This window comes from Panthera onca (assembly GCF_046562875.1).
Source record: "Panthera onca isolate mPanOnc1 chromosome F1 unlocalized genomic scaffold, mPanOnc1 haplotype 2 h2.Chr15_ul_1, whole genome shotgun sequence".
NCBI classification, from domain to species: domain Eukaryota; kingdom Metazoa; phylum Chordata; class Mammalia; order Carnivora; family Felidae; genus Panthera; species Panthera onca.
Window position 1 is genome coordinate 13,670 of NW_027675825.1, and position 8,831 is coordinate 22,500.

An 8,831-nucleotide genomic window follows, 5' to 3' on the forward strand; every position below is an offset into this window, starting at 1 on the left:
TAAGTCTCCGCCCCTAAGCAAACCTGGGAATATGCATGACAGGTATGTTTCCTCAATGTGGGTGCTCCATCTTTCCTCATCAATAATCACAGATGTGCCTTCCCTTTTATCAACAGGTATGTAAAGGATTCTTGGGATTTCATTCTTTTGTCAATTGAAGTGTATTCCAATGTTGCACTGGCTCCTTCAAATTGTCCTTGTTGAAAGTGTGTTGCTGTCCCTGTCTCTCTGTTAAAAATGCTTTGCCAAATACAAAGGCAGACCATCTGAGCCAAGCACATGAACTATGTCTGCTGGTCAATGGAACTTACAGAGAACATACGTCACTTTTGAGTTTCCCACCATTTATGTTACAATAAGTTCACCCCAACGAGGAACCCTAGGTGGTTCAAAGACATATATGTGTGTTTACAGACACACACACACACACACACACACACACACTCTCTCTCTCTCTCTCTCTCTCTCTCTCTCTCTCTCTCTCTCTCTCTCATACCTAGCAAGGAGGGACACACCCAGGGCAGACAAGACAGTCACCTGGCACTGAGGGACATAAAAACATCAGGTTGATCGTCCGTGATTTCTGAGGAAAGATTATCGATCAAGACGGGGAAATGATAAAGGAAATTCTAAACTTTTTATGTTGGTGCTCTCCCAGGGAAGCTATACATTTAATATTTACCGAGGTCAAAGGGACTCCAGAAAACCTCAAAGCATGAGCTCTTTTTCTGTCCTGAGCACAGATTGTATGTCTGGTTTGTTAAAAAAAAAAAAAAAAATTTTTTTTTCTTAAACGTAACTAACTAAAAAAGGGGGCTTCCAAAGGCGGCTTATAAAGATAAGGGAAACAAAAGAAAACAATACAAAAACCTTCCTGGTCGCCATAAGATTGAAGTCATACAGCCTTGCACATACTAAAAACAGAAGATAAAGTCTGTAACTTTCTGGAATGTGTTCTTTCTCCTCATGATGATTCCTAACATCTGCGGCCAACCCCCCCCCCCCCCCCCCCCGCCCCCGTGCCCTGTTTTTCCTTTTTTTTTTTTTTTTTTGGTAAGCTGTATGTATGCCCAATGTGAGGCCTTCCCCAGATGACTGACTGCTTTGTGAAGATTGCGTATCCCCGTCAGCCCTCCTAACTTGGGCTCCAATGAAACTCTTTTCCTTCCTCTTTAAAATTGTTTTTAAAAAGGCTCATTCATTTTGCATCGACATAGGGTAAATGCTATAAAAGGTAAGCAAGACATAGTGAGGGGACAAACTGGGAAAGGTGGACAGCGTTTAAAAGATGCTTTTAAATGCTACACTTCTTCCTGCCTTTCCTTCACAGGTAGGAGGACAGCACCTACACCTACTGTCGTTGGCAATGGTCATCGGCCTGGAGAGGAAGAAACCATTCCATAGTTTTCCACACGGCGGATGAGAAGGCCCTCTCGGACCAAATCCAGGAATTCCCTTACTGTGAGCCAAGGACCGGTGTTTTGTCGTTTTCCTTTCAGTTGTGGTTAGAAGTAGACATCACCTACAATTGAGATTTTTCACCATATATAAGCGTAGAGTTCAGTGGTATTAGGTGCAACATTCACATCCTCCTCGTTGCGTTCTCTCTTTCCATTCCATTTGTTGTAGTGTTTTAAGATTTATGTTTTTGATGTTTATTTATTGGTTTATGGGGGAGGTATGGGGGGGTAGGGAGGGAACCCCAAGCAGTCTCTGCACTGTCCGTGTGAGAACCCAATGCAGGGCTTGGTCTCACGAACCCTGAGATATGACATGAGTCAAAATCTAGCAAGCGTGGGATGCTTCACCCACTGAGCCACCCAGGCACCCCACCGATTCCATTTGTTTTAAAGACATAAACGTTGCAAACTTTTTTTTTTTTTTCAACTTTTATTTATTTTTGAGATAGAGAAAGAGCATGAATGGGGGAGGGTCAGAGAGAGGGAGACACAGATTCTGAAGCAGGCTCCAGGCTCTGAGCTGTCAGCACAGAGCTCGACATGGGGCTTGAACTCACGGACCGTGAGATCATGACCTGAGCCCAAGTCGGACACTTATCCGACCGAGCCACCCAGGCGCCCCACAACCTTTTTTTTTTTTTTTAAGTTTGTTCATCCATTCCTTCATTCCTTCATTCATTTTTCACATTCTCTTCACTCGATGTGGGACTTGAAGTCACAACCCTGACAGAGATCAAGAGTCCAAGAGTCGCATGCTCTTCTGAGTGAGCCAGCCAGGAGCCCCTTCCATTCCATGTTTTGAAACAACCCCAGGATCCTGACTCAGACTCCCAATTTGACTGATGAGAGCCCCGCCCACGCCCTCTAGGCCATCTGTGGGGCTGTTTCATGTGTGTCCATCTTTCTTCCTCCTTTTAGTGGCACGTCAAAGGTTGCATGTGAAACAGCCAGTGCCTGTGGAATGAAACTGTACTCAGTTTCCCTTTGGAAGCAGGTGGGAGAGGGAGGAGAGGTCAATGGCTAATCAATAGAGTGTTAGTGTTGCTTTACAGGAGTGTGCCCGCTGGGACCATCGCCCGGGGTCACAATTGTCCCCTGTCAGGCCTCCCCCACCCTCTATCCCTTATTGCCCCATGCCTGTGTTTGGCCTCTGAACCCTAAGACACCACCATCACGTGTTTCATGCCACCCTCTGACTCTGACTCGGCAGGCCACGCCACGCCACACCATGCCGCTCGCTCGCTCGCTCGCTCGCTCGCTCGCCAACTCCCTACCCTTCCACGTACCTGCACCCCCACCCCTGGAAGGCATTATAGTAAGATATCATCCTCCACATCCATGATTCTCAAATGGTTTATTGAGGTTTCCTGGGTTAGGAAAAGGAGGGGACACTCTTTGCTCCAGAGAAGGCAAGTTCTTCAGACATCATCTTCTCCCCTCCCCCCTTTCTCTCCCCCACCCCTTCTTTCTTTCCCTCCCCCCCTTCCCTCCCCCCCCCCCCTTCCCTCCCTTTCCTCCCTTTCCTCCCTTTCCTCCCTTTCCTCCCAGTAGTTCAGAAACTGCAGCCTAAGGGTTGGGGGAGTTGAAGAAAGCCATTCAATGCAGAGAAGCCCCAGGCTCAGACTTTAACAGAAAGCTTTCTGCATTTGAACGAAGGGGTTGAATGAGGCCCATTGGAATGAATCGCCCTGAACCTCCCTTCCACTGCCACTCCCATCCCCGCCCCCCACCCCTCCCCCACCCTCACCCCCACTCCCACCCCCACGAGTCCTCCAGTGGTTTGGGGAACTGAAGGCTGCGGGTGGGCAGGGGGTGGGGGCGCATGCATCCTAAGCGGCAAAGTAGGCCCCTGGTCCACAGGAAAAATACAAACTCTATGTACCGAAATCTGTTGCGTCTGTATACGCCGATAATGACACCGCAGAAAGACAAATTAGAAAAGAAAAGAAAAAACAAACCCCAAACAACCCAATCCCGCTTACAATTGTACCAAACATGATAATAAAGAACACGAAAAGAAATAAAGGAACAAAGACACATCCGGCCACGAGCGAGCGGGTCTCCCTGTACGTCAGCTACTTTAGAGAGTCCCTCTCCTAGAGGCCCCTTCAGCTCAATAGCGGGCTGCACAGGTGTCCCTGTCTCTAGCCCGATTCATCTTGGTGCGAGCACCCTAAGTGGCCAAGGAGGCCCCCGGTCCACGGGAAAAATCATGCCTGGGTACAGCGGAGTTGTGTATCCCGGGCAAAGCGGTCAAGGGGTTGGCGAGATGTGTGTGGAGGGGAGGAGGTATCTGTTCCGGGGCCGCCCTCCCGGGGCACCGCTCTGGCTGAGAAGAGGGCAGTGGGGCGCGGCCTGGACCCGGACGACAGTTGCTGCCTGCTGCTGGGCTGAGGGCTGAGGGCTGAGGGTAGTGGGGCAATGCCCACGCTGGCTCCTGCGACGCAGTTCGTCCTGGGCACCTTCTGTGGTTTCTGTCGAGGTGCCGGTTGCCGTGATGACCGAGGCTAAACTCCCCTCTCCGCCTGGTTGTTCAGACGCCCGATCCTCCCGTGTCCTCGGTACGTGGACTGACCCGCACCCTCCCATCCCACCAGACCCCTTGTGCCAATATTTCCTGTTTCAGAGTTCTTTCACCTTGTCCGGAAAGTAAACAAACCACACTCACAGATATCGACCCCTCGAAAGAACAAAGAGACGTCCAGGCACGAGCGAGCGGGTCGCCCTGTGCCTCGGTGTACTTTAGAGACTCGGTCTCTTACAGACACCTGAAGCTCAACGATGGGCTGCGGCGTCCCTCCCTCTCTCTGGCCCAGTTCCATCCCGGGACGAGTCCCACGGTCTCTTTGCGCGACGACACCACCGCTCGCTCACGTGAGCCGGAGGCAACGTGCTAATGGACCGGAGGGTGGCACTGTAGATTCAAAGTGACCTACGCACCAAAGCGTCCGTCAACGTGGTGTCCGGAAACCTTGGACGTTGCCGTGCCCTGGATGAAATCGTCGCTCTGGAGACTCGGGCACGTGTCGCCCGTCTTCTCTACGTTCTTCCTACCTTTAGTCTCCCTGTGTGTGTTTGCCCGACATCTTGCCTGATGGTTCACGAAGGAATGAGACACCCATCCGGCAAGAGCTGATGCTCCGCTCACCACGGCACGTGACTGACGGAAAAGAATACGCACGGGCCCGCACTCATCTTACCCTTCGTTCTCCACCGTGTCAGAAAAACATGTGGCCTGCCTTCCTCCTGTCCAAAGCCAAACTGGAAAGGAAGACTTAGATGTAAAGGAAACATTAGAGAAGCTTTCAAAAAGCAGCAGCAAGCAAGCAAGCAAGCAAGCAAGCAAGCAAGCAGTAAACCACCCACCCCTACCCTCCTGCCCAGCAGGTGCAAGAAGCATGCACGGAGCACTCTCCTCCTTTTCTCCCTGGAAGTGCCCCCCCCCGCCCCCCCCCCCCCCCCCCCCCCCGTCTTTCCTATGCCACCAGGGGAGTGACATTCTTATCCTCAAGGACAGGGGGAGAAGTGGAGAGAATTCTAGAGGAGAACAGATCTTGGTTGGTTGGTTGGTTTTAAAATCCTCATCATCCTTTAGCCTCCCCACGTAGTTCAGTTAGTCGTCCACCGTCGCTTCTCCTTGTTCAACCCAATATACAAGCGTTTAGGTTTGGCCACTTCTCAGGGTCTTGGTTTCCTCAGGAGGGGCTCTACCTGTCACGTGAAACTTGTAGGAAATCAATTTGTTGGCTCCTTGTACGGTTAACCTGTCTCATGTCAGTGTCACCCTCAGGGTCACCTGCAAACCCTAAGAGGGTGGAGGCATAGGGTGTGTCTCGGTGACACCTTCCTTTTCCCTGCGGGGGCCCACCCCCCCCCTTTGGACTGTAGGGTCCTCTGGGAACCGGGACATTTTTTAGTGAGTGGCTATTAACTCCTTCCGTTCTCCATCCCCCCCCCCCCCCCCCCCCCCGGCGCTACCGCCGCCCGTAGTGGTGTTTATTGAGGACAGTAATGGTGAAAGCCATATTCTTGTCGCTTGCCACGCGGTGCACTTGCACCCATGTTCCCCGTACCTGTTTGTGGTCTTTGGACTTCGTCGTGGCCCCGTGCGGCGAAGGACTTTGCTTAAGCTTTATCCGTGGTCGTTCGTTTATCCATCACCCTCTTTCTGTCCCCCCCCCCCCCCCGCAGCTTGGTTTGTTATGTTTCCGAGAGAGACGCTCCCCCGCTTGACCCAATAGAATAAAAACGGCTCGTCCGTCCGTTGTTGTTCTGGGAGTACTCTCTCGCGTGGTTTCGGTTTTACCGTCCGTCTCTCCCTCCCTCCCTCCCTTCCTGCCCGCCGAAATGTGTCTAAGTCCTCCCGGGAGCGCGGGCGCCGCCTGGGCCGCTCTGGGCCGCCCGTGCCCGGCCCGCCCGGTGTGTGCGGGGAATTTTCCGCGCACGTCCGCCTCGGCCGGCCGGGGAGTCGAGTGGCCGGTCTGCCCCCCCCCCCCCCCCCCCCGCCTTTTCAGCGGCAGCCGCCCCGATGCATTTTTCGAGTGTCCCTTGGGCTGCCGGGGTCGCGCCGTGCCGGCCGGCCGGGAGCTCCCGAGGCGGACGCCCTCCGCCGGCCTGGGACCGAGAGGCGGCATCCGGAGTGGGCCGGGACGAGATCGGGCGGCCGGGCCGCCGGCTGTGCGCCCTCTCGGCCCCGAGATCGCGAGCTGTCCCCGCTGACGTTTCGGTCGGTTGTCGGGCGCCACCTGGCGGCCGCTTTTATATAGCGTTTCCCCTCCGGAGCGTCGGCGACGTCGGCAAGGGATGCGATTCGGCCGCGGTGCCCGGGGCGGAGTTCCAGAAGGCCGGCGACGTTGGCGTGATCGTCCCGCTGTCGTCGGGACGCCGGCGGCTGGTGCACTTGCCGGAGATTGAACCTCCGGGTATATGGGGGAGTAGCGGCGGCGCTCCCTGGGAGCGAGCCAGGGTGGGGGGCTGCCCGGACGGGTCGACCAGCACCCGCCGGTGCTTTCCTCCCCTCCCACCCCCCCCCCCCCCGACCGCGGGGACCGTCCGGGGCCGCCACCCGGAGACTGTGGCCCCGTGGGTCGCTCGTCGGTCCTTCCCTGCCAGGCGTCTTTTGTCTTCCCTCCCGCTTCGCGGTCGGGCCGGGCTGGGCCGGGCCGGGCCGGGCCGGTGAGGACCGTCCTGAGCCTTGAGGGGAAGCCCGCGGAGGGCGCGATGGGCCCGGGCGTGGGCACGCGTGGTGCTCCCGGTCGTTGGACCCGATTTTCTCCCCAGATTTTCCGAGGCCCGCTGCGGAGTTGGGGACCGGGCCGCGAGGGGAAGCACGTATAGGGCGCCAACGCCGGCGCGCCCGCGATCCCCGTTGAGGTCCGGTCGTCGGGGGCGCCTCCGCGCAATTCAGACCCCCCCCCCCCAAAACAGTCCCAGCCGGGGGTCGGGGACTGGCATGGGGCCGGTCTTGCGAGGTCCGGGGAGGCTTCCGCAGGCGACAGCGCGGAGTGTTTTATTTTTCTAAGTCCCGACCCGGAGACGACCCGTGGACGGGCGAACGTGTAACGGGGCAGGGCCTACCCGGCCATCCCCCCCCCCCCATCCCGCGATTCCCCGGTCGGTCGGTCGGTCGGTCGGTCGGTCCCGGGGTCGACCAGATGGCCCCCGGGGACTTCCGGGGGGGGTGGGGTTGCTTGGCGGTGATGGGAAGATGCTTGGGGCCCGTGGCCGGGCCAGGGTCCCAGAAGGTCCCAGTGACCTGTGGCTCGGCCCCGCCTGCCAACGCGGTTATTTTTGTCTCCTGAAAGAGGTACTTTTTGCTGCCAGGTAGGTGCTGACACGTTCTGGTGTGGCGGTTGTCATCCTGTAAGAGAGACTTGGGCCTCGTCGCCGCTGGCTGGCGTGGCTCCGGGCTTGGCGGTGACGCCGAGCCGAGCCCGACTCCGCCCTTTGCCCGCCTGCTTGCTCGAGCCGTCTGCCTGGGCCTGCGCGCCGGCTCTCGTGCATCCAGGTGTGGTTCAGGCTGTGGCGCCACCTCCGGTCTCTGGCACCCGAGGGCGGCGTGGGGAGGCGGCGTGGGTCTTCTACCCCGTGCGCTCCCCGCTGCGGGCACCCGGCCGTGGCCGTGACAAACCCACCCTCGCAAGGCTCCGTGCCGCGTGTCAGGCGTTCCCTTTTCCCCTTGTGGGTTGTCCGGCTGCCTGTTCCCTGGGAGAGGTGGGGGAGGGGTGCTGGCGAGGCTGAAGCAGGTCCTCCTCTGGTCGCTGTCCTCGCCGGGCGTTTCCCCAGCCCCCTCCTCACCCCAGGACTGCCTCGTGTGGCGGTAACCGATCGATGTGGTGATGTCGCGTTCTCCCGGGCCGGGCCTAAGCCGTGTCAGACGAGGGACGGACACTCCTGGTGAGTGGGACCGCTCTTCTCGTTCTGCCTGCGGGCCCCATGCTCCTCCTTCCCGCCTGTGGGCGGCGCGGGGGGTTGCAGAGGGGTGCGGACTCCGGCCCGATCCCGGCCTCCCGTCGCTGCGGGGCCGGGGTCGGCTGACGCAGCGGACACTCTCGCTGGCCTCTCTTGGCTGTGTTGTGGTGGGCGGCCTCCCTGTGGTGGGGGGGCTGCACCCGACGCCACGCTGCTCGCCGCCTGGGCGTGCTGAGCGCGTGGCGCCTGGCCCTCCGTGGTGCCCCTGGAGCGCTCCAGGTCGTCTCAGGTGCCTGAAGCCGAGTGGTGGCGCCGTTCCCTGTTCCCAGCGGACCCCCCTTTGGGTCGCCGCCGTTGGCGGAGTTGCCCGAGGTGGGCGGGTGGCAGAATCGGTGAAGGGAGGCACACCCGTTCCCCCCGCTGCGGGGAGCGGGCGCCTTGTCGTCCCCGCCCCGCAACGGGCCGCTGTTGCCCGGAGGGGTGCGGGGGGCTGACTTGGTGGGGCGAGTTGAGCGATCGTGGCGGGCCGAGCCGGCGCCGTGGCGCTTGGCCAAAACTCCCTCTGAGCGAGGACTGTCGGTTTCTTGCCCAGCGCGTTGCTGCCGGTGTTTTGCCTCGGTTTTTCTCGGGCCTCACCCGGAGGCGCGGCGCTCCTTCCGGGCGGCGACACGAGCAACCGCGCGTGGGGAAGGCAGGTGGCCCTCGTTGTGGGCCCTGACCGCGAATGCTCAGGAATGCCCTGTGTCACTCCGTTGCCGTGGACCTTTCTCCCCCGCCCCGGGCCCTGGTGGCCCCGGGAAGAAACGCCTTTTATCTGGCGGGTCCCGATGGGGGGGACGAATTGGGTGGGGGGCGGTGCGCCCTTGGTGAGAAAGCCTTCTCTAGCGATCCGAGAGGGTGCCTTGGGGTACCGGAACCCCCCAGTCGCTGCCCCCTCCTGTGCGCGTAGTGGCCACCTGT